At 39.8% G+C, this 24,177-nt stretch overlaps 1 protein-coding gene across 1 annotated transcript in view; it reads right to left on the reverse strand.

Moving 5' to 3' along the window:
• Positions 1 to 24,177, reverse strand: part of LOC106094218 (galactosylgalactosylxylosylprotein 3-beta-glucuronosyltransferase P) — a 335,595-nt gene that overhangs the window by 289,594 nt on the left and 21,824 nt on the right. The window contains exon 2 of the mRNA XM_059370543.1: positions 17,941 to 18,313. The gene's annotated coding sequence lies outside the window, so the exon portion shown is untranslated. The remainder of the gene's footprint in view (positions 1 to 17,940; positions 18,314 to 24,177) is intronic.

The raw sequence follows: 24,177 nt of genomic DNA on the forward strand, positions 1-24,177 counted from the left end.
ATCCCTTCAAAAGTTAGCGTGCTTTCGACAGATGGACGGACCGACATGGCTAAATCGACTTAGAATGTCAAGACGATCAAAAATATACATATTTACTTTGTTGGGTCTCAGATGAATATTTCGATGCTGTACAAACGGAATGACGAAATTAGATTATGAATGAGAGAATAAAAAGAAAAAACAAATTTAGTGGTCTAGGCCGTAAGTTTTTGTACTGAAGTCTTATGTGGATAATGATTATTGTCGCAACTATTATTGAAGGAATATCCAGTGCAGAAAATTTTTTCTGATATTTTTGGCATGGGTAAGCCGAAGATGATTACCAATGTGCAACGGTGACATTAGATAGGCCGACAAAATTAGAAATTCGATTGAATAAAAAAAAAAACAAGTAAAAAGGCGTTAAGTACGGCCGGGCCGAACTTTGGATACCCACCACCTCGGGTATATATGTAAACCACCTTTTTTCAAAATCCGGTGCAAAACTGACACCTTACGCCCCATAGCAGCTATATCAACGTATGTTCCGATTTGGACCAAATACTAATAAGTAAAAGTCATTGTATATAACAAAATATTGGTCCTTTTAGTAGTTATATCTAAAAATAAACCGATCTGAACTATATCGGTCTATATGGGGGCTATATCAAGATATAGTCCGATATAGCCCATCTTCGAACTTAACCTGCTTATGGACAAAAAAAGATTCTGTGCAAAGTTTCAGCTCAATATATCTATTTTTGAAGACTGTAGCGTGATTTAAACAGACAGACGGACGGACATGTCTAAATCGTCTTAGATTTGTACGCTGATCAAGAATATATATACTTTATATGGTCGGAAATGGATATTTCGATGTGTTGCAAACGCAATGACAAAATGAATATACCCCCATCCGTTGGTGGTGGGTATAATAAACAAATTTATGACAATGTGATGGTAATCAACAGCGAGCATCACCAACAACAAATTCAGCGCCATCTATTGGGAGATAGAAATTATTTCAATAGCCAAGCAAATCCGAACAAAGAAAAAGAGCGCGAGAGGTACAGGAGAGTGTGTTCAAAATTGATCATATGCTTTTCACTACTGTTTTGAGAAGATGTATGTCCTTCGAATGAATAAAATAAAGGAACTAACCTTTGACTGTTTTCGGTATTATTTGTTTAACCCTCCTACCCTGGGACAAGCTACCACAATAGTCCAAAAGTTCTATAAAATCATGGCTGCAAAATATATACGTAACTTAGTGAATGCAAAGAAGAGTAATTGCCGTAAAAGGGTTCAGCTAGTATTATATATAAAAATCAATTTGTGTTTGTTTGTGAGTGAGGGCGGCCGCTCTCCATGACAGTAATTTTCAGAAACGCCAGATATCGGAGATGGGTGGTGCGATTTAAGCGAAATTGTTAGTGCTTTCTTACAGTAACCTAAAAACAAAAATTTGGTATCCAAATTTCGGATGGGGTACCTAGGGAGGCCGCCCCACCCCCAAAACCTAACAAATATATTCATAGGCCAACCACGACAACATGGGACTCAAATGAAAGGTATTTTAGATAAGCAAACGTATCTGCTATACAATTGTCGGACCAAAACACCCCTAAATCGGACATATTTACCGACCATGGCAATATGAGACTCAAATGAAAGGTATTTGCGAGTAGAATCCGAATCTGATATCCAAATGTGGGACCAAGTTTCTGGAAGTCCACCCCTTCCCCAAAACACCCCCAAACAGGACTTATTTACTCACCATGGCAATATAGGGCTTAAATAAAGGATATTTGAATGTAGAATACCAATCTGGTATCCAAATATGGGACCAAGTATTTGGGGGCTGCCACTCCCCAAAGGAGGACAAATTTACGACCATACCAATATGTGGCTCAAATTAAAGGTCTTTGGGAGTTCAGCACGAATCTGATATCAATATTCGGGAAAGAGTGTCTATGGGGCCACCCCACAACCATAACACTACCCATATAGGATTGATTTGCTGACCATTGCAACATGGGGCTCAAATAAGAGGAATTTTAGAGTAAAACACGAATCTGATATATATTTTCAAGTCACTGAGTGGCCGCCCCATCCCCCAAAACATCCCCGAAACGGGTCATGTTTGCCGACTATGGAAATATGTGGTTCAAATGAAAGGTATTTGGGAGTAGATCACGTATCTGATATCAACATTCGGGACCAAATGTCTAGGGGACGTCCCACCTCAATAACAATCCCAAATAGGACGTATGTGCTCGCCAATACAATTTGGGTCTTCAAGGGCATATTTACCGACCATGTCAATGTGGGGCGCAAATGAAAGGTATTAGGAAATAAAGCACGAAATTGATACTCACTTTCAGGACCAATTTTCTGGGGGTCTAACCCTTTTCCAAAATACCCCACATACAGCAATTATTTACTGACCATAGCAATATGGGGCTCAAATAAAGGTTTTTGGTAGTAGAATACGAATCTGATATCCAAATGCGGTACCATATATTTGGGGCACGGCACCTTCCCTAAAACACCCCTCAAATGAGGACTCCTTATCCTATAAACTCTCCTTAAAACAATGGCAATATGGGGTCTAAATAAATGGTATTTGAGAGAAGAGCACAATGTTGATATTTTTTCAGGGCCAAGTGTCTGGGGACCAGCTCACCCCCTAATAACACTCCATGAGAATATCGGGCTGAAATAAAGTCTTTGAAAAATGGAACCATCCGAACTAAAATGACATAAAACCCTCCGATCGAATTCGTAGTCCAATAAAAATCATATGGGATTCAGATAAAGGCATTTATACTATGTTATGTTATACTGTTAGTTAAGCGATATCCATATACTATTTTCATGGCATGGTATTTCACTAAAACCTCTGTAATTGTTGGAAATAAATATTCAAAGGATAATTTTGTCTCATATTAAGTAAAAGAAGGTGCAGCGGAACGGGCCCGGTCCAGCTAGTATTTACATACATTTCTGATCGCCATCCAATTCTACGACGTTTTAATTATGTCCGGGTGTCCGCCAGTTTTAATCACGCTACAGTTTTTAAAAATTGAGATATTAAGATGAAATTTTAGAAAAAACATTCAGCTTCAATTTCTAAATGGGCTTAGCAAAGCAAAGGACCAAAAAAAGCTGGGAAAAAAATCAAGAAAACAGCCAGCCAAAGCATTCTCTAAGGCCCCAAAAGGGATATCAAAGCACTCAGACACCATAGTCATCACCATCATCATCGTCGCTGACGCCATTCACCAGCCGCGGTCGCCGCCTCTTAGACTAAATGCAATTTTATTGAAGTGAGGAGAGCGGAAAAACTAAAACAGTCGTTTAAAACAAAATCCTTTGAAAACCCAACTACATACTCAACATGGGCGACATATGGAGAAAAGCGAATAAAAAAACACACACATGTCCAACTAAATGCTTATTCGCTTTACAAAAAATAAAAGAAAACTTTATTTTCGGGACGCTAGGCAGACTGAGTCAGCACTGAGCCCCTTGCATTTCTCACATAAATAGAACAAGGCAGTGTGGCAGAATAACATGACACTGTTTTCCCCCAATGTGGACACATGTGGACAGGTTTTTTATGCTGTCGCTCATCCTTTTTGAAGTGATTTAAAAACGGATTTTATTGTCTAGTTGCCGTGCTTTGTGCACAACTATGGTTAACTGCCATAATTTCGAATTAAATCCTTTGAAAAAGAAACAAAGAATTTGGCATTTTCTGGCTACATAGAAAAAGTGAGTGAAAAGAACTTTGTTTGGGATAAAATGGGAATGGGAACACTTTAAGCCCACCCGATTTTACCTTTCGCATTATGGGGTATATTAAAATGTGTTAACTTCGGCCGGGCCGAATCTGTGGAACCCACCACCAAGGATTCCGCTATGAATTTACTCAAATGAACTTAGTTGGAGCGCGTATGTGTACTGTACCATAGGTTACTATTTCCGATTTGCCAAATCGGTAATAGTACCATAGGTTACTATTACCGATTGCATCATATTTACCATGGATACTCGAAGTCATAATAAAGCACTGCGTGCAAAATTTCGGTCCAGTCGGACTCATGTCGGAAGATCAGTTTATATGGGAGCTATTCCAAGTTATAGACCGATGTAGACCGTACTTATGACTGTTATTGGAAGTCATAACAAAACACTCCGTGCATAATTTCAGCGGAGTCGGATAACGATGGCGGCTTGTATGGGATCAAAGTGTCAAATCGAGTGAACGGTTTATATGGAGTCTATATCCAAATCTGAAATGGCGCATTTGCAATCCCCAACGACCTACATCAATAAGAAGTATCTCAGCAAAATTTCAAATGGATATTTTCATTCGTTCGAACGCTGTTGTGATTTCGACAGTCGACTTAGAATGTCAAGAGGATCAAGAATATATGTACATAAACTTATAGGGTCCCAGATCAATATTTCACGGTATTACAAACCACCTATGGCAGTGCGTGGATGTGAACAGACTTAATGTAAGCCAAAGGTCCGCATATGGCATAGGTATTAAGAAATAGTCAATGTGCGTGCAAACTGCAACGCAAACTCTCTTCAAAATGAGAGCGATATAGTTCAATGTTGTAAATGAATCACATTTTGCAGTAAATTTACCTTTTTTACACCCACCACATCGAAATATCCATTTCCGACCCTATAAAGTATATATATTCTTGATCAGCGTAAAAATCTAAGACCATCTAGACATGTCCGTCCGTCTGTTCGTCTGTCTGTTGAAATCACGCTACAGTCTTCAAAAATAGAGATATTGAGCTGAAACTTTGCACAGATTGTTTTTTGTCCATAAGCAGGTTAAGTTTGAAGATGGGCTATATCGGACTATATCTTGATATAACCCCCATATAGACCGATCCTCCGATTTAGGGTGATAGGCCCATAAAAGCTACATTTATTATCCGATTTTGCTGAAATTTGGGACAGTGAATTGTTTTAGGTCCTTCGATATCCTTCGTCAATATGGCTCAGATCGATTCAGATTTAGATATAGCTGCCATATAGACCGATCCTCCGATTTAGGCTCTTAGGCCCATGAAATCCATATTTATTATCCGATTTTGGTGAAATTTGGGACAGTGAGTTGTCTTAGGCCCTTCGACATTCTCCATCAATATGGCTCAGATCGGTTCAGATTTGGATATAGCTGCCATATAGACAAATCCTCCAATTTAGGGTCTTAGGCCCATAAAAGCCACATTCATTATCCGATTTTACTGAAATTTTGAACAGTGAGTTTTCTTAGGCCCTTCGACAGCTTCCGTTAATATGGCTCCGATCGGTTCAGATTTGGATATAGCTGCCATATAGACCGATCCTCCAATTTACCTCCAATTTAGGGTCTAAGGCCATAAAAGCCACTTTTATTATCCGATCTTGCTGAAATTTGGGACAGTGAGTTGTGTTAGACCCTCCAACGTCCTTCGTCAATTTGGCCCAGATCGGTTCAGATTTGGATATAGCTGCCATATAGACCGATCATCCGATTTAGGGTGATAGGCCCATAAAAGCTACATTTATTATCCGATTTTGCTGAAATTTGGGACAGTGAATTGTTTTAGGTCCTTCGATATCCTTCGTCAATATGGCTCAGATCGATTCAGATTTAGATATAGCTGCCATATAGACCGATCCTCCGATTTAGGCTCTTAGGCCTATAAAATCCATATTTATTATCCATTTTGATGGGACAGTGAGTTGTCTTAGGCCCTTCGACATTCTCCATCAATATGGCTCAGATCGGTTCAGATTTGGATATAGCTGCCATATAGACCGATCCTCCAAATTAGTGTCTTAGGTCCATAAAAGCCACATTTATTAACCGATTTTGCGGACATTTGGGGCAATGAGTTGTGTTTGGCCCATAAACATTCTCCATCAATTTGGCTTAGATCGGTCCAGATTTGAATATAGCTGCCATATAGACCGATCTCTTGGTTTTAGGTTTTCTGGCCATAAAAGCGCATTTATTGTCCGATGTTGCCGAAATTTGGGACAAAGAGTTAAGTTAAGCCCCTCCACATATTTCTGCAATTTGGTCTAGATCGATCAAGATTTGCATATAGCTGCCATGTAGACCGATCTCTCGATTTGAAGTCTTGGTGCATAAAAGGCGCATTTTTAATCCGATTGCACTGAAATTTAACACACGGACTTATATTATGCTTTTCGACATCCGTGTCGTATATAGTTCAGATCGGTTTATTTTTAGATATAACTACTAAAAAGACCAATATTTTGTTATATACAATGGAACAATGACTTGTACTTATTAGTATTTGATCCAAATCAGAACATATTGCGATATAACTGCTATGGGACATAAGGTATGAAATTTTCACTGGATTTTGATGGAAGGTGGTTTACATATATACCCGAGGTGGTGGGTATCCAAAGTTCGGCCCGGCCGAACTTAACGCCTTTTTACTTGTTATAAGAAGCAGTATCGTAGCCAGTAGGGATTTCAACTTAACTCTGATTTCTCCTTAAGGCGATTAGAACTTAACGGTAATGGCCTTGGAGAGGCCACGCAAACCATTACTGGTCCTGGCCTCCATGTACCTACCACAGTCTAAGAGGAAGCACTAATACCAACAATAGGGGTGAGCCACTTTTTTATTACGTTTTATCCACGGGCTTGGTTGTATGCAATACGACCGAATCAGGGAACAGGTTATAGATATAAAACGCTTGTGACAAACAGTGATTCGATGAAAGTGCATGGGCTGGAATGTCTCCACCTAGTCAAGCACGTGATGGGGGAGTAGGCGATCATACGCAAAACCAGAGAAGGACCACCTGGAAGAAGTTCAGCGAAAATTTTACAAGCTGGGGCAGGGAAACTGAAGGCAGCAATGGTTGATGTCACGGGATGCCTGAAAGAGTCTTTTTGAAGGCATGTCCCGAACGAATACCGCCCTGTTAAACGAGCCAGTCATGGTGTCACCGGAACTGGAGGTATCCAGAGGGGAGAGCTCAAGGGATCATAGCACGCCTATCTCCCTGAGGAAGGAGGACGGGACTTACACCGAGAGCGGTCAGGAGACGGTGGAGCTACTGGTTGAGAAGCACTTTCCGGGCGAACAAGATATGTAAATACCTACAACTGCGACCTGGGCGGATGAACTCGTTAGGGATATCGGTATTCTTGCCGATTCTGTGGAACCTGGTTATGAATAAAATCCTGTTGGATCGGTGGTGATGACACAAAGACAATCGCTTATGCAGACGACGTCGTGTTGCTAGACCGATACAGGTTTCTCTCGACGATTGTGAGATCATGGATGGGTCACTGAGGCGGCTCGCAGTGGGCATATATAAGATAGCTGAGTTAAGACCTCCTTTATTGGACGGAATCACCCTGCAGTTGTCGAAGGAGGCAAAGTAACTTGGCATAATCCTCGATTTGAAGAGGAATACGGAGGAAAGAAGCCGTAAGGCACTGTGCGCTTTTTACTCCTGCAGGAGGATGTTTGGTAGGAAGAGTGACCATTGTGAGACAAGTAGTGAACTGTGGAGCACTGGTATGGTGGAGGGCTATAGATAAGAGGAATCGTACGAGGGAGTTCGAGAAGGTCCAGAGACTGGTCTGCGTTGGAGTTACAACGGCACTAAGATCCTCAACGCTGGTAGGTCTGGAGGCGATACTGGATATGCAGTGCATTGAGGCCTATATTCGGAATTGCTCCGCCAAGGTTGCGCTTAGGCTGAGGGAGTTCGGCATGTTGAAGAAGGACAGGTGCGGGCACAGTTCCATCCTGGATGCTATCAATGCGGTGGGTAGACTGAGGAGGATATCCGACTGTCTGGCAACGGTAACGATTGGGATTAGGTAATCCAGGATTCGTTTTCCCGGGTCCTCGATCTTCACTGATGACTCCATGATGGAGTCAGGGACTGAATTGGGTTCTACTCCGACGCACTCAACATCGGTATATCATTCAGACTACTGGACGAGTGTACGGTCTTTCAGGCCACAAGAGAAATTCTGGTAATAGATCAACGCTCTCAAAACCTAGGATGTATGTGGACAGTATATTGGCGCTCAAGGCCAGTGAGTTCGAGGTGTGTGGCGAATTGCTTGGAGTCCCTTGATAGGCTCCGACCTTATGATGTGACGCTGATATGGGTTCCCAGACATGAAGGGATTCCGGGGAATGAACCAAGAGGGCGGACGAATTTGTCTACGGCATGCGAATTAGTAACCAATCTAGCTTATGCGCCATTTGTAGAACTACTGAACATATTAGATGAGCTGGCCAAAGAGGGATCGGTGGCGAGTTGGGACTCAGCGGATAGTTGCCGGACCGACAAGGCGCTCTGGCCTGACCTTAGGAGAACGAAGAAGCTACTGGCGTTCGATAAGAGGTCGCTAAGCACACTGACAGGAATCATAACCGAACACTGTGCCATAAGCCTCATGGCGCATGGGAATACCGCAAAATAACTTCTGCAGGAGTTGTCTTGATGAGAAACAGGAAAAGACTATCGAGCACTTGCTCTGTTCATGACCGGGTCTACATAGACACAGGCTCTCCTCTCCCGCCTGGGTGGTTTTGCGAACGTACCTCTGGGAGGTCTCCTGAGATTTGTGAATGGAACGGAATGCTTCCAACGTAGGGTGCGATAAGATCCGGCGAAGGTATATAAGTGCTTGCGTTAGGTATAGACGTTTTACCTCCCACTTTGTTTCTCCATTCTTCATGTTTCTTTAAAACGTGTATTACCTCCGTATATGATCCGAGATCTGACATTTTCTTTATCTTTCTTTCTAGGGTATCACAATGGGTCAAAATGGCCTCCGAGTGAACTCACCTATGGTGAGCAATCCATTAAATTTTGCGTAACCTTTTTTTACTGCAAATAATCTGCCAATGACTCCGAACATTTGGGTTCGAATACCGGCGAATACTGACCAGGCTCCACTAGCCGTCGACGAAAACACCTGATTCGAGTTTAGAGGACCAGCCCGAAGCAATTTTATCTTCGCATGGCTATAATCTGCCTAGACAATCGGCCTTCTCTAGCAAACCAAGACGCTCTTTGAGGGCTTTTAAAAATTAAAAGCTCGTCGCTCTCAAGTTTATTGAGAGGCCTGGTGCGGATGGTCCTAAAACTCGTCTAGATTCGCAGCGGCATAACAGCCAACCAAAAGGCTGCGGTCACCTGGAGAGCATCCCGTCCCCAAAAGAATTATGGCGAATAATAGTAGTATATGTCCTAGACCCTTTGTTAATGTGACTAAGCTTGGAGTAGGATAGTCAATGGGCTGTTAGTTGTATATTCCGACGTCCTTGGGTAGAGGCCTGGGCCTCCTCCAGTTTGTAACGATGAATGCTGGTATCGCGGCCAATATAAACTAATTGCTTTGAGGGGTCGACTTTCAATTAATATGTATCGGTGCGCTCTAAAAAATATTGATGAGATCTGGCCAGGCTCAGCACTGTATTAAATCAAGGAGGAAAATATTCCTTCACCAATCCCTTGGATCCTCAATCCGTACTTGGTAGATTTGATGAGGCTGATGGCGATCGGAGACATGCGATATTCGTACTAAACTCCGTCTGTCGTCCAAACCCCAACAAGTCAAAAGGATTTGTATCCTACGAATTTAACAAGTCAAAGCTGAGGGTCTATGGAAGCGGTGGGCTCGGGGAATCAGTAGACGACTTAACACTTGTTACTGAACTCTTGTCTGAGGAACTATCGACTACATCTCTAAAGTGTAGCGGATTGCAGTAGACTGAAAATTCCCCTGTCTCTATCAAAACAGACAGGCGTCGAAACGGGACCCGAAAAGCCCTGTGTGGATGAGTAATCCGGTTGGATTAAGCTCAAGGTATGCGCCCCCGAATATGGACGGAATTAAAAGATATTTCGAAAGCAGCAGCTGGTCAAGCATCTAAGAAGGAATTGTCCACACCGTAAGTGTTTAGTGTCCTAAGGAGTGGTTCCAATGCTTTCTCAAGTAAGGAAGCTCATCATGAAAATATCGAACGAATCTTGCGAGCATAACCTCCTGGCAGGCTTAGAACACGAGGCTAACCCAACAGTGGTGGAAATTCTGAATCTTGATGTGGCGATTTGTAATAAAGGAAAAAACAGGCCAATATTACCAGAAACAGGCAAGAGGTACTAGATGTTAACTTTGTATCAGAGAATATAAGCGGAAGGATATGTGACTGGGAAGTGTTAGATGTCCACAGCTTATCTTATCGTTGTTATATTAGTTTCTAAACTGAAAAGGAAGTGGAAACTGCTGAGGACAAAGACATATTGATCAAGTGGATCACGTAGGGCCTTAATGACTTGCTTATGTCAGCATCAGCACCTACCAAACTAAGGGGCAAACAGAGAGCATTGGAGAACTGCAGAACTGCTTGGTCTAAGGAAGAGCTGCAGACAAGTGCGCAACAAGGCGAAAACCACAAGGGCACCAAACGACTGGGACTTCTATAAGGTTGAGCTAAGAACATACAAGGCTATCTGAAAAAGGCTCAGAACAAATCCTTAGCGGAGTTCTGCAGCCCTGTGCAGGATACATTTGAGGCCTCTAGGAAGATCCTATACTTGAAACCTATTACGGTAGGATGCATTCAGAACTCAAAGAACTACTCATTGACGCACATTTTTCTGGAAACTCTCCAATGCACAACGTGGCGCCAGAAAATGTTGTCGCTGATGAGCACTCGGCGGAAGTTGTGGGGTGGAAATTATATCTGAGTCGAAGATCGCTTGGGCGATAAAAAGTTATGACTCCTTTAAATCACCAATTTTTGATGATGTATCACGGCAGCATGCATATAGAAAGGGCAATTCAACTGATACAGCCCTTCACGATGTAGTCGCCTACATCGAAGGTTCTCTCGCTGCCAAGGAATACACTATGGTAACATTTCTTGAGATTGAAAGTGCTTTCAATAATGTAAAGCCAACGTCAGTCAGGAGGAAACTGGAGTTTCTAGGCTTCAGCACTATAGTAAGAGAGTTTATTAATAACTTACTTACCAAAAGATGCATTACGGCAGGCCCGGGATCTATAGATCTAAAAAGATGGGTCAGCCGAGGAACTTCTCAAGGAGGTATATTTGCTCCTCTACTTTGGAATGTAGCCATCAACGATATATAGTTGTCTCTTGTCTCGCGTTTGCTGATGACGTGGCTGTTGCGGTTAGGGAAAAGTTTCCAATCACTCTTAGCGATATACCTCAGGAAGGTCTACGTGCGACAGCGAAGTTGGCTACCAAAAGAGGTGTATTCTTTCCACAACCGTTTTTCTTTAAATTTAAACCGAAATCGGACACATGCACATATGTAAAATTGAAAGTAGTGCTACAACTGGGCAATAATGAGTCAATAAACGATTGCGCATCAACATGAGGTATGCCATTCTGTCAGTAAAATGGAGATTTGACTCTTTAACATCTTTCGTGCTTCCCATGCCAATATTCCTTACCTCCTGGCGATTACAAAGCACCGTATTAAACTTTTCAGAAAAATAGTGAGTTTTTGCTCCTCTACCTGTCCTCACAACTTCTCTTTTTAAGCATTTAAATTCGTCCCTTAGCCTCGAAGTTTTAAAGCGTTTCCATCGCCTGTACGCCTCATCCCTTCTGGGTAACAAATTCCTTTTAGCACTATTGAATCGTGGTTGTCCACTTCATCTTACGACCCTGGATTATATTCAAAAAGTCTTGTCTTTTCATCAATGAAGAAATAAATATAACTTCATGATAAATCATTTAAACCAGCAAGGAGCTCATCGTGTCTGACGTTTTTGAAATCTGTTAATGTGAATGTTTCTAAAGATAGTTGCCCTGAGAAATCGTTGGACAGAAAAAAAATATCATGCTTTAAAATAAGGAGGGCGTTAACTGATCACAATGCATACACTTGGGGAGAAGATCGGAGAAATAAATCCAGTAAAGTATGTTTGTATGTATAATAATTTATTGGTGTAATTCATGTCATAATATAAAGGACACATTTAATTTTAATTTAATTATATTAATTCATAATTAGACGAAACATTATATGTTGTGTTTCTGATTGGTAGTACTTATCTATTCTATTTAAATATATAAAGGATTTAAAAAATAAACAGGAGCGTGTTAAGTACGGCCGAGCCGAATCTTATATACCCTCCACCATGAATAGCATTTGTCGAGTTCTTTGCGTGGTATCTCTTTTTAGGCACAAACAAAGAATAATGAATAAGAACTGTTAAGCTATTGGAGCTATATCAAGTTGTAGTCCCATTCGTACCATAAATGAATTGAATGCTGAACATTGTAGAAGTTATTGTGGAATATTTCAGTCCAATCGGATAAGAATTGCGCCTTGTAGGTGCTCAAGGAGCAAAATCGGTAGATCGATTTATATGGGAGCTGTATCACGTATGTTGAAGGTCATGGGAGAAGCGGTTGTACAAAATTTCTGCCAAATCGGATGAGAATTGCTCCCTCTAGAGGCTCAAGAAGTGAAGATCCCAGATCGGTTTATATGGCACCTATATCAGGTTATGTACCGATTAGCACCATACTAAATATTTGTGCAAATCGTCAAGCGCCTAGCTGTACTCCATCGAAAGTTTGCGAAAAAAGAAAGACGGACGGACATGGCTAGATAGACTTAAAATGTCATGACGATCAAGACTATAAATACATTAGGGGGTCTTAGACGCATATTTCGAGATGTTACAAACAGAATGACGAAATTAGTATACCACCGACCTATGGTGGACGGTAGAATAAACAAGTTTTTTTTTTTCTCTCATTCATATTCGTTAAATAAAAGTGATCTGAGCTTTTAACATTTTAGTATATATTGGTAAACACGACATTGATCAATGTTGTTTTAAATTTCACCAACTTCGGTAGTTGTTCATAGGGTTTCTCAGAAATAATGCACTCGATAGAATTAAAATATTGGGCATCTCCAAAGAAAATGGTATGTATTTTCCATTTCATGTAGATTACACAGTGTGCAAACGTCAACATTGTCAGTGCGAGAAGAACGAGCAATTAAATTCAGCAAACCACCTCTGGCTTTCATGATCGTACCAACAAAATGACCCGAATTAGAGTCTACAATATAGGGCGCTATATCATATTGCAAAATAGAATACATGTCATGAAATCTAGCTGCCCTCGCACTCCTTACAAAATCATCATATTATAATGACTTGAATGATTCCAGCATAAAAGTATGTGGATACGATAGGTCCCATCTCCACTGTTCTAATTAAATTTTCTCACATAATGTCGACCAATGCGAATACCAAAAAGCACCCAGTTGTACCAACATCAAGGGCAAAACCTTTATAATATAGCACAAATGCAGATGGAGAGTACCTATATATAATGATCAAGTACAGTATTACATGGAGGCACCGTAGCGCAGGGGTAAGCATGTCCGCCCATGACGCTGAATGCCTGGGTTCGAATCCTGGCGAGACTTCAGAAAAAATTTTCAGCGGTAGTTTTTCCCTCCTAATGCTGGCAACATTTGTGAAGAGGTGTCACACTGCGGCACGCCGTTCGGAGTCGGCTATAAAAAGGAGGCCCCTTATCATTGGGCTTAAACTTAAATCGGACTGCACTCATTGAAATGTGAGAAATTTGCCCCTGTTCCTAAGTGGAATGTTCATGGTCAACATTTGCATTTGCAAAGTATTACATGTGCTACTATCATGTGTACGGTTGACTTCATTAACAGAGTACAAGCCTAATGAGTTAAATTCACTTATCATATTGCTCTCAACCCAAACGGTTGGAGTTAAAATCACCAGTTATAATAATTTCTTTAAAAGATAAAGAGAGAGGTCTTTATTCCTCTATAAGGGGTCAATATTTATGTGCTTATTTGAGCGATATACCGTACCGAGTAGAATATTTCTTCTAGCTGCTCTTAAGAATATGTATTCCATTGCACAATCAGATTTGGACGTGCACAGGAATACTCTTGAATACTCTTTCCAAAATAAATGAAATGACACGCCACCTGCATGTCCATGCCTGTCAGCCCTATGGCGATTGTAGCCATCAAGTCGAACAATGGCATCTGGTAAGACCATGGACAGTTTTGGCCCATTTACAATCCCAACAGACCTACACTTATGAAAAGTATTTGTGCAAAATTTCAAGCGCCTAGCTTCGACAGACAGACGGACGGACGGACATGACTAGATCGACTTAAAATGTCATGGCACGCTTATTTCGAGGTGTTACAAACAGAATAACGAAATCCCCATCCTATGGTGGAGGGTATACAAATTTCATACCGATCAAAAAATAAGAGAATTTTTTGCCAATATGTAAATAATGAAATTCACAAATTCAATTGGATGTTTTTCCAATTTCTTGGGTGTTGATAACTGCATTATCAAAAGAAGCAAAACTCTCTACATCAGATGATTTCTTTGCTGTGTGCAGCAATTTTATAAACACAAATGAACAACACGACTAAATGACATAAAAGCTTCGGGATAAATACCATAAAGGGCAAGGGATAGTAGATGGGTGGCTATAACGCTCCAAAATTATTTGGCCCAATCTAGATTTAAAGAGGTCTACCGCTTAGCTATCCTTTGTCTAGAATTGAAGTCTCACTATTTGTGTCCGTCATGAAGGTCGCTGTCTGGTTGGCAAACATGCTGGTGGACTAAAGATCGGAGGCCACCGTACGAACGCCTGGGTTCGAATTCTGGGGAGAACATCATAAAAATTCTCAGCGGTGGTTATCCCCCGGGCACGGGATAGCTGTGAGCAACATAGGCTGGAACTTTGAGGTCAAATTTGTGTGGTGTTCATCGCTGTCGCGAGAAGCTTGGCTGCGAGCTACCGGGCGCATCCACAGGTTGCAGATATTGGAATGCTCCATATGGAGTAGCTGCAACGGCAATCGCGGACAATCAGCGATATCAAGCGGAGAGTCTCAGTGAGAGGCAGGGTGGCACCGGCTCTTGCATAAATGCTGAGTGCCTCGATTAGGGATCCCAAAGTCAACTTTCGATTAATCGATTAGTCGACTTTTTGCGTAAAAAAATCGAAAAGTGTAAGTCGACTTTCAATGATTAAAAAGTCCAATAACCGATTTTGAATGAGAACATTCGATAAGAAAGCTGCACAGAGTCATGTTTGGCTTTGCCAATGTCGCTGCAAGGTAAGATTCACTGCTCTTTGGTGTTGTATGAACCACGACGAAAAGTTAAAACCATCAAAATAAAACGTTTACATTGGCTAGGTCATGTCATCAGAGTGGATGAAGAAGCTCCAACAAAGAAGTCTTTTGAAGGCGACCATAAAAGAAAACGCTAAAGGGGAAGACGAAAACTCTGATGGAGTGACCAAGTGGAAAGCGACATCTCGAAACTGGATGTCAGAAATTGGAGAAGAAACGCAGAAACCACATAGAACGATCTACAGATTAAACATCTTTAGTCTATAAAATGCGAATATATGGAATAGGGTCCATATCGGTCCAACATTAGGTGTAGGTCCCACATAAACGTAGCCCCGATTTTCGGTATTTTTGCTCTGAAACCCAAATCGTTGGTCCTATTCGTCTAAAATTTTGTAAGCAACTTTTTCTCGGCCTTACGAGAGTATAATCAATGGGCGAATCAACCAATATTTTATAGTAACTCTTATGCAAATGCAAATTTTCCCATGAACATTCCACTGAGGAACAGGGGCAAATTTCTCACATATCAATGAGTGTAGTCCGATTCAAGTTTAAGCTCAATGATAAGGGGCCTCCTTTTTATAACCGAGTCCGAACAGCGTGCCGCAGTGCGACACCTCTTTGGAGAGAAGATTTACATGGCATAGTACCCCACAAATGTTGCCAGCATTAGAAGGGGAAAACCACCACAGGCGTTCAGCGTCATAGGCGGAAATGCTAACCTCTGTGCTACGGTGGTAAATAGACTCCGATTTGGGGTAGGCGGTCTTTTTTCATGTTTAATGGTGACGACAATAACAAAATTTGGAAAATTCTAGATTTTGGTTCAAAGTCCGACTTTTGGTTCAAAGTCGGCTTGGATATAAAGATTCATATAAAAAAAAAAAAGTAGTAAAAGCGTGCTAAGTTCGGCCGGGCCGAATCTTATATACCCTCCACCATGGATCGCATTTGTCGTGTTCTTTCCCCGGCATCTCTTCTTAGGCAAAAAAGGATATAAGAAAAGATTTGCTCTGCTATTAGACCGATATCAAGATATGGTCCGATTTGGACCACAATCAAATTATATGTTGGAGACCTGTGTTAAATGTCAGCCAATTCGAATAAGAATTGCGCCCTTTGGGGGCTCAAAAGGTAAAAAAGAGAGAACAATTTATATGGAAGCTGAATCGGGCTATAGACCGATGTTGACAGTCATGAGAGGATCTGTCGTACAAAATTTCATTCCAATCGGATAAGAATTGCGCTCTCTAGAGGCTCGAGAAGTCAAGAACCAAGATCGGTTTATATGGCAGCTATATCAGGTTATGAACCGATATGGCCCATTTACAATACCAACCGACCTACACTAATAAAAAGTATTTGTGCAAAATTTCAAGCGGCTAGCTTTACTCCTTCGGAAGTTAGTGTGCTTTCGACAGACAGACGGACGGACATGGCTTGATCGATATAAAATGTCGCGACGATCAAGAATATATATACTTTATAGGGTCTCAGACGAATATTTCGAGTAGTTACAAACAGAATGACGAAAATAGTATACCCCCCATTCTATGGTGGAGGGTTTAAAAAGGGGGAAATAAGCGCGAATGTTTAAACTTTTGAAATTTAGTAAAAAATATTAGCCATATTGGCGTTAAGATGGCGGGTTAGTTTGATATAAAAATGTGCCAATTTTGCATTTAAAAATTTTCTCAACACCACCTCTTTACAAAATACAAAGAAATAATCATATAGGAAGGAAATAGAAATGTCATATTTAGAAAATTTTAAAAATTTTTGACAAAAGGTCGTAACGTATACTTTTTGCAAAATTGGACTTAGTCGAAAAGTCGACTTTTTGCAAAGAAATGTTGAAAGTCTAAAAATCGACTTTTCGTCCCAACTTGGGATCTCTATGCTCGATATGACAAGGCGAGCTATTGGCGCTTATAAATAACCAATTGTCAACCTGTTCCTGCGGCGATCGAGCCTGCTAACTTACAGGAGCTGAACGAGAATCGCCACCTCTACATGGAAATGTGGCTACAACAACAACCCTCCTTGTATGGTATGGCAGCCATGTAAAAACTTCTCCACAAAGAGATGGCACCGCTCGGACCCGGCTATGAAAAAAAGGACCCGTATCATTGAGCTAAAACTTGAATCGGACAGCATTCATTGATATGTGAGAAGTTTTCCCCTGTTTCTTAATGGAATGTTCATGGCCAAATTTTGAATTTGCATGCTAAAGATTGTTGGTAAAAATTTTCAGAACGTATGCGGATTTCGAGAAAGAGGAAACTACAAAACATCTTCTGCATGCGCCTTCCCCACTGGCTAGCAGAATGAGATCCACTTTAGATTCTTATGTCTTTGAGGACTAATTTAAGTTAGAATTAGGGGATGTGAACATTAGCAAGTTTTTTACATTTTAGAAGGGAACTGGCTGGTTCATCGTCAGAAGCTGGAAGGCTTCTTCCTTTTCTTGTTCCTATGGTATCACAATAGACTGAAATAGCTAAATGAATATAAGTGAGCCAGTATAACCGAACCTAAATCGTTTACAAGCCACATTTGGCAACAAATTTTTTAACCACAAAACCCTCCAACTCCTTGCCACTTTAGAAATCACCCCCAGAGAAATTAAGCACACATATGGCGCAAACAACCAACAATTCATAGAAATCTTTAATTTATGTGGGAATCCATTAAACCTTTACAAAACAGACTTACCAAATTTTTTAGGGGCTGCTGTTATTGTTGTTGTCCATGAAATATGAGTAGCGATATGTACACAATGCTTGAGTTGTTGTTGGGTTGACTGCTTGCTGCTGACCACAAAGGTTTTCGGGCTGTACGATAAATGCTTGGCCTGCTGACTTGCTTTGGTGTAATTGAAATTTTGTGTTATGCCAGAAAAAAAAATATATTTTACTTTTTATTCCTCCTGTTTTGCACAACCGAATTTAACTTTTTCCGACATAATTCTTTCACTTGTTACAACTGTTGTTTGGTTCTTGTTTTGTTATGAGCTGAGCGTAGCACCAGAAACAGCACAAAAAGTTAATTTAACAGGCAATTCCACCAAAAGCATTTTTATGCTCCACTAAAATTGAATGGAATAAAAAAAAAACATAGACGAAATGAATAAAACAAAATTTGCAAACTCCAAAAAAAGAAGGAACGAATATTGTACATTCAATAAAAGAGTATAAAAAATAAATAAAAAATCACAAACATTGCATTTTCTGTTTATAACAAACAGACAGGCACACTCAAACGCACATACAAATGTACTATATGATGTGACGCTTTGGAGCTCTGGGGGGACATAGCAGCACGAAACACAAACACTTCCCCCCCATCAATAATGTTTTGGCAAATGCTGAGCGAGAGAAAGAGAGAGAGAGAGTGATAGAGAAAGAGAAAAGAGCTAAAGACAGCTCCACTTATATGAGGCGCAACAGAGTCTACGAAAGGGTGTTGGTGAGAGTATTTCACCAGTCTGCCAGCAAGTCACATGTACTCAATACCTTACCTCAAGGCCTTCAACATCTACCCCCTTCTGTCACTTACTTTTATTTTGGTTACTCACTGAATTGGTCGTGGGTACCCCCAAAAAATGTACAATGTTTGTTTGTTTACAGGGACCACCGTCAACATGAACAAAAACAAAAAACACAACAACATTAAAATCATGAATTGAACGAAAACATTGGCAAACAAACAGCAGTAATGCGCTAGCAACGAAAACTCACCATACAAAAATTTACCATGGGCATACATTTGCATATATGAAAATGGGTAGATGTTGGGTGCTATGAGGCAGGCGGTGGTTATGTTAAAGCCATAACTGAAAACTAACAATTCTGGCAGTATTTAAGAGTTTTATTTTTATTGTGGAAAGGTAATGTTTTCTTTAACATTAATAGACTTAAAATTACAGTCAGCAAATACATCAGAGGGAAAAGCGATAAAGTCAAAGAAGGGGCCAATAGAAAGCAAATATTTGAAACATAAATTCATTTTTTAGGAACAAGGAAGGACAAGGACCAGAGATGGAAAAGTCAGTACAGTAGGACTTTTTTCAGTAATTTTTCGACCCGTGGAGTGATTTAGTACCCCTCGACCGAAATAGCACCTTTTCTAGCACAAAGAATTTTTGGAAGATTTTTAATGTCGTTCAGTCCTTTTTTATACCCTCCACCATAGGATAGGGGCATACATATCGAGTCATTTGAAAAGAGGGTGCGGATATTCATCCATCCATGCCACTACACATAAGCCGGTAATCGGCTCGCGTGCGCTCTAAGTAATAAAAAGTAAACTCGAAAAAGAAAATCAAAGTCAGGAATTCCATGCTACTTACAAAATCACTAATTGTTTTCCATATCACGCCCCTGAGTTGTCGTTTCGTTTGTCTCACATATGGGTCTGGGACCCTATGAAGCACATATTCTTGATCATCTCGGCATTCTGAGTTGAGCTAGATATGTCCTTTAGTCTGTGGAAATTTCGATAGGAGTCGAACGGATGGAGCTAGCTACATGAAATTTTCCGCATGTACTTCTTGAACCCCTAGAATAGCAAATTTTTACCAGATTTGACTGAAATTTCGCACAATGACTTCTACCATGACCTCCATTATTCATGCCAAGCATGGCCTGAGCCGGTCCACAACCTGATGTAGCTGCTATATAAACCGATATCCCGAATGTACTTCTTGAGCTCCTAGAATAGCAAATTTCTACCCGATTTGACTGAAATTTCCCACAATGACTTCCACTATGACCTCCAATATTCATGCTAAGTATAGTTTGAGTAGGCCAATAACCTGATATAGCTCCCATTTAACCTATTTCTCGATTTGACTTCTCTATTATTTGCCTATCCATTTATGAGTATCAAGATTAATCGTGCAAAAAACTTGGGAAATGCGATCCATGCTTTTACATGTTATTTTTACAGGCGAGTAGTTTTCATTTTACAAAACTCGCCACAGGTCGTTGAGGATTGCAAATATTAGTTCATATTAAGTATAGGTTGCATGCACACGAGTCTCCTTATTTGACTTGTCGAGCCTTTAGAAGAATTAAATATTATCAGAATTTCGATTGAAATATACTATTTAAAGTATTTTTATAGCAGAGCCAGCAAATACTAGGTAAGCGCATATCATTTCCCACTACCAGAATACCAGTGAGAAAAAGTTTACAAATATCCTTAAGCAAGCATCCAAAAGAAAATTGGAAAACGACAATAACTCTGTTAAATCATAAAGTAATTCCAAAATTCCTAAGAAATTCTCATAATTGTTTTCCTACTTTTTATGATATTGGGATTTATTTTTGATTTTTTAAAGTCTCTATGTCATCTACACTTTTTAGAGTATTGAAATTAATTTTCTGCACTTTTCTATGAAACTCATGGATTGAGTGACGGAGAGGGCGCCAACCACGTCCTTTCCTAAAAATAGGCTTTTTTAACCACGGTAACTCTCTACACTTTCCTGTTCTAGAAATCTCTTCAATAATTTTGGGCTAATATGGAACAAAAATTTGCTCACAACCGTACAAATTATTTATATTTTATATAAATACCAGCTGTAGGAGTAAAGAAGAGACTTAGGGCTCTGTTGGACCCTTCCCGGCCTTTTTTTCTGGGCAGGTTCTTTCGTATTCGTTATCTTATCTGCATTTATTTTCATTTAAATACCATATCGCTTAGATTAAAGGGGTTTAAAACTCTCTAGGCTCGTTTGCTTAACTTTATTGTATTCGTAGGAAATTCCTAGTACTTTAGCGCAACATTGTATACGTTATCCGGTTTCAAGGGATTTCTGGGTGCCAATGTCTGACAACCCAAACGGATTTCTAGCTTTCTTTCTTTCAATCAAAGAATGGCTTAACTCAAGAAAGTTCGGCAGGTCTGGGCACCAGCCCACAGAAATATTCCAAGGAATTGTAGAGCAGACATTCGAAGGCACATAGCGAAGTCATTGCTGTGCATCATATTACTTATACTATAGAAGTGTACTCCGGCACTAAAATAGGAAGATAGTCTATAACTTGAGATCTTCTGACCATGTTTCACCACTGACTGTGGTGGAGTCCCTCAGGAAACTTGTTCGTTACTCTTACCCACATTTCGCACTCTAATTATCCAACGTTCGTTTCAAATTCGAGCAATAATAATATGAAACAACCGAAACCGAACATTATGAATTTAGACAATTTTCTTGGTCATGTAGCAAATTTAAGGAATTAATAACACCACATTTATAACATAATTCAATACAAATCCTACACACACCAGGCATGAAAAAAAAACGCAATGAGTTGCGTAACAACCGTCGCACTATGGCGCGGACAGAGGAAACTGGTGGCAAACATCAATATTTTCATGTGCGCCAACGAAATTTTGAAGGAACCTATCTTATGTAAAACATTCCAACGATTTCAAAAATGCAACCCACAAAAATGTCATACTTTGCGTTTAGGAGATATGGCCAATCAAAGTTGACCTTTTTTCGATATTCGAAAAAAACACAATTTTTAGGTATTTTGGTCCGATTTCGAGTGTTAAATCTCGAAGACTATTAAGGTATTGCCTTTTTTTGCCTATAGAAGCTTATACTTAATAAGTGCAGAATTGCCAAAAAAAAAGTAATAATGATTTCTTTGAGCTTCTCCAGGTAAATCACTATTTAAAAAGTACCCATTTATCACTACTTTTAAAGGGAAAATAGAAAAAAATATACTCAAAACAACCCCGCCATATTTTCAAAACACGCTCTTCGAACGCCTCTTAACATAATTCAAAAAAAAAAATTGGCTGCCCGTAGTTGCGTCATTTTTATTTTGGTGCAAAATATTTAAAAATGACATGGTTCAAGAAGTGTTTGGAGGACAGGTCTCACAGTCTAAAAATCATTGGAATAATTCTATAACATTTGAATGGATAGGAATGTCTACACGAAACTTGACATAGTAAATGTGATTCCAATAATTATGTGGGTTCCAATAATTATGCAACATTTGGAGACCCTAGTAGGCCCAGAGGCATGGGGCGTGAATGTTGGTCACCTCTGGTATTTCAAATTTTGAAGTGCTGGCAAATATGTATTTATAGGCCGATCGTCATGATTCTTTCTTTGCAAAAGATAGAGCTCTTAGAATTCTACAAATATATATGCAAAGATGTCTAGAATATCTACAACTTTTTATGAGTTATTGGAGTTACAAACATTTTTTTTTTAAGATTTCAGTAAAAGCCCTAAAAAAGGGGGAAAAATATAAAATTGAAAAAATTATTTTGTGTTTGCTCAACTTAATGCCATGCTTCCACAAATTTTGACTTGGATGAGCCATCCCTAAGCACTTTAAATGCGTAGCACCCTTTTCAGACATTCATTTCATCATATACCGTTTAAATTATTCAATTATCTTGTTCGTTTCAAAAGAAATGATTTTTGCAACGAAAACTCAAGCCGCCCCACTGTAGGCCGCGAAGAGTCGCTAAAACTTCGGCACATGAAATGTATTGTCCAAGAAGAGTCTTTCATAACTCATACGGACGATAATGACGCAGTGAGTTTTAAAAGAACTGTCACGAAGAGTTGTTAAAACTTCCGCACACCCAATGGATTGCCCAATGATATACCAGAAGAGTCTTTCGCGACTCATTCGGAAGAACAATTGCGTAAAAATCTTCCAGAAGATTGTTTTATTCATCGCGAAGACGAACGCTCTTTCAAAATTATGAAAAATCTTTGCAGGGTGCCCCATACTGTGGTGGTGTGGGCACAGTAAAGTCCATTTGTATTGTTTCATAGAAAAAATTTTTAAAAATAATTATATATATAAAATATCAAATTTCTTGTTACTAAAGACGTCATTAAGGTTCTTATCTTAAATTCAGAAATTTAAATATTTATTATTTTACGAATATTGCCCAGTGGACAATGAATTGCATTGCAAAAACTTGTGCTATGAGTACTCATTCTGAACAAGTGCATGAGTAAACTATAAAAAAACAAGTAAAAACGTGTAAGGTTTGGCTGTGGCGAACTTTGGATACCCACTACCAAGGATATAATAAGCATCCTATTTTATCATAACTCATATCATATCTAAATTGGGGCTGGTCTCGATCATATTTTATTCAGGTTCCGAGAATTTCAGCGAAATCAGCAAGAAATCTACTTTTATGGGATTAAGACCCAAAATTAGAAGATCGTCTATATGACAGCTATATCTGTATAGTCTGATCTGATTCATATTTTGGTCGTTTGTCGGGAGGCTTTAAACAACCCATTATTATTTTTTTTTTGGCGGGCTTCAGACCCTTTTTAAAAGATCGATCTATATGGCAGGTATATCTAAATATAGTCCTATCTGAAGAAATAAAGCATTTATGGGCTATAGACCCTTTATCGGCAGATCGGTCTATATAGCTGGTATATCCAAATATGGTCCCATTTGGCCCGTTCAAGAACTTAACCAGCGACGTCTCTGTGTCAAATTTCAGCTCAATAGCTCAATTTTTGAAGGCCGTACAGTGGTTATAACAGCCGAACGGACAGACACACGGGCATGGTTAAATTGTCTTAGAATTATACGACGATCCGAAATATACATACTTTGTAGGGTCGAGAATTGATATTTCGATGTGTCGCAAACGGAATGACTAAATGAATATGCCCCCTATCCTATGGTGAAGGATATAAAAATTAAGAGTAATAAACATTTGCAGGAAACAGATGTATGTATGTCATTAGAGCACTTCATTACGTGCAATTGATAAGATTGGTTTAAAGCAGTGATGGCACGCTAACACAGCTGAAAATACTAAATTGTGTTTTTATGAGTAGCAGTTAAACGCAAACAGTCAACCAAGTGTAAAATAACAACGCCGTTCGGACTCGGCTACAAAACGGAGGTCCCCTATCAATGAGCTTAAACTTGAATC

The sequence above is a fragment of the Stomoxys calcitrans genome, chromosome 1 (genome assembly GCF_963082655.1).
Source record: "Stomoxys calcitrans chromosome 1, idStoCalc2.1, whole genome shotgun sequence".
Taxonomy (NCBI): Eukaryota; Metazoa; Arthropoda; class Insecta; order Diptera; family Muscidae; genus Stomoxys; species Stomoxys calcitrans.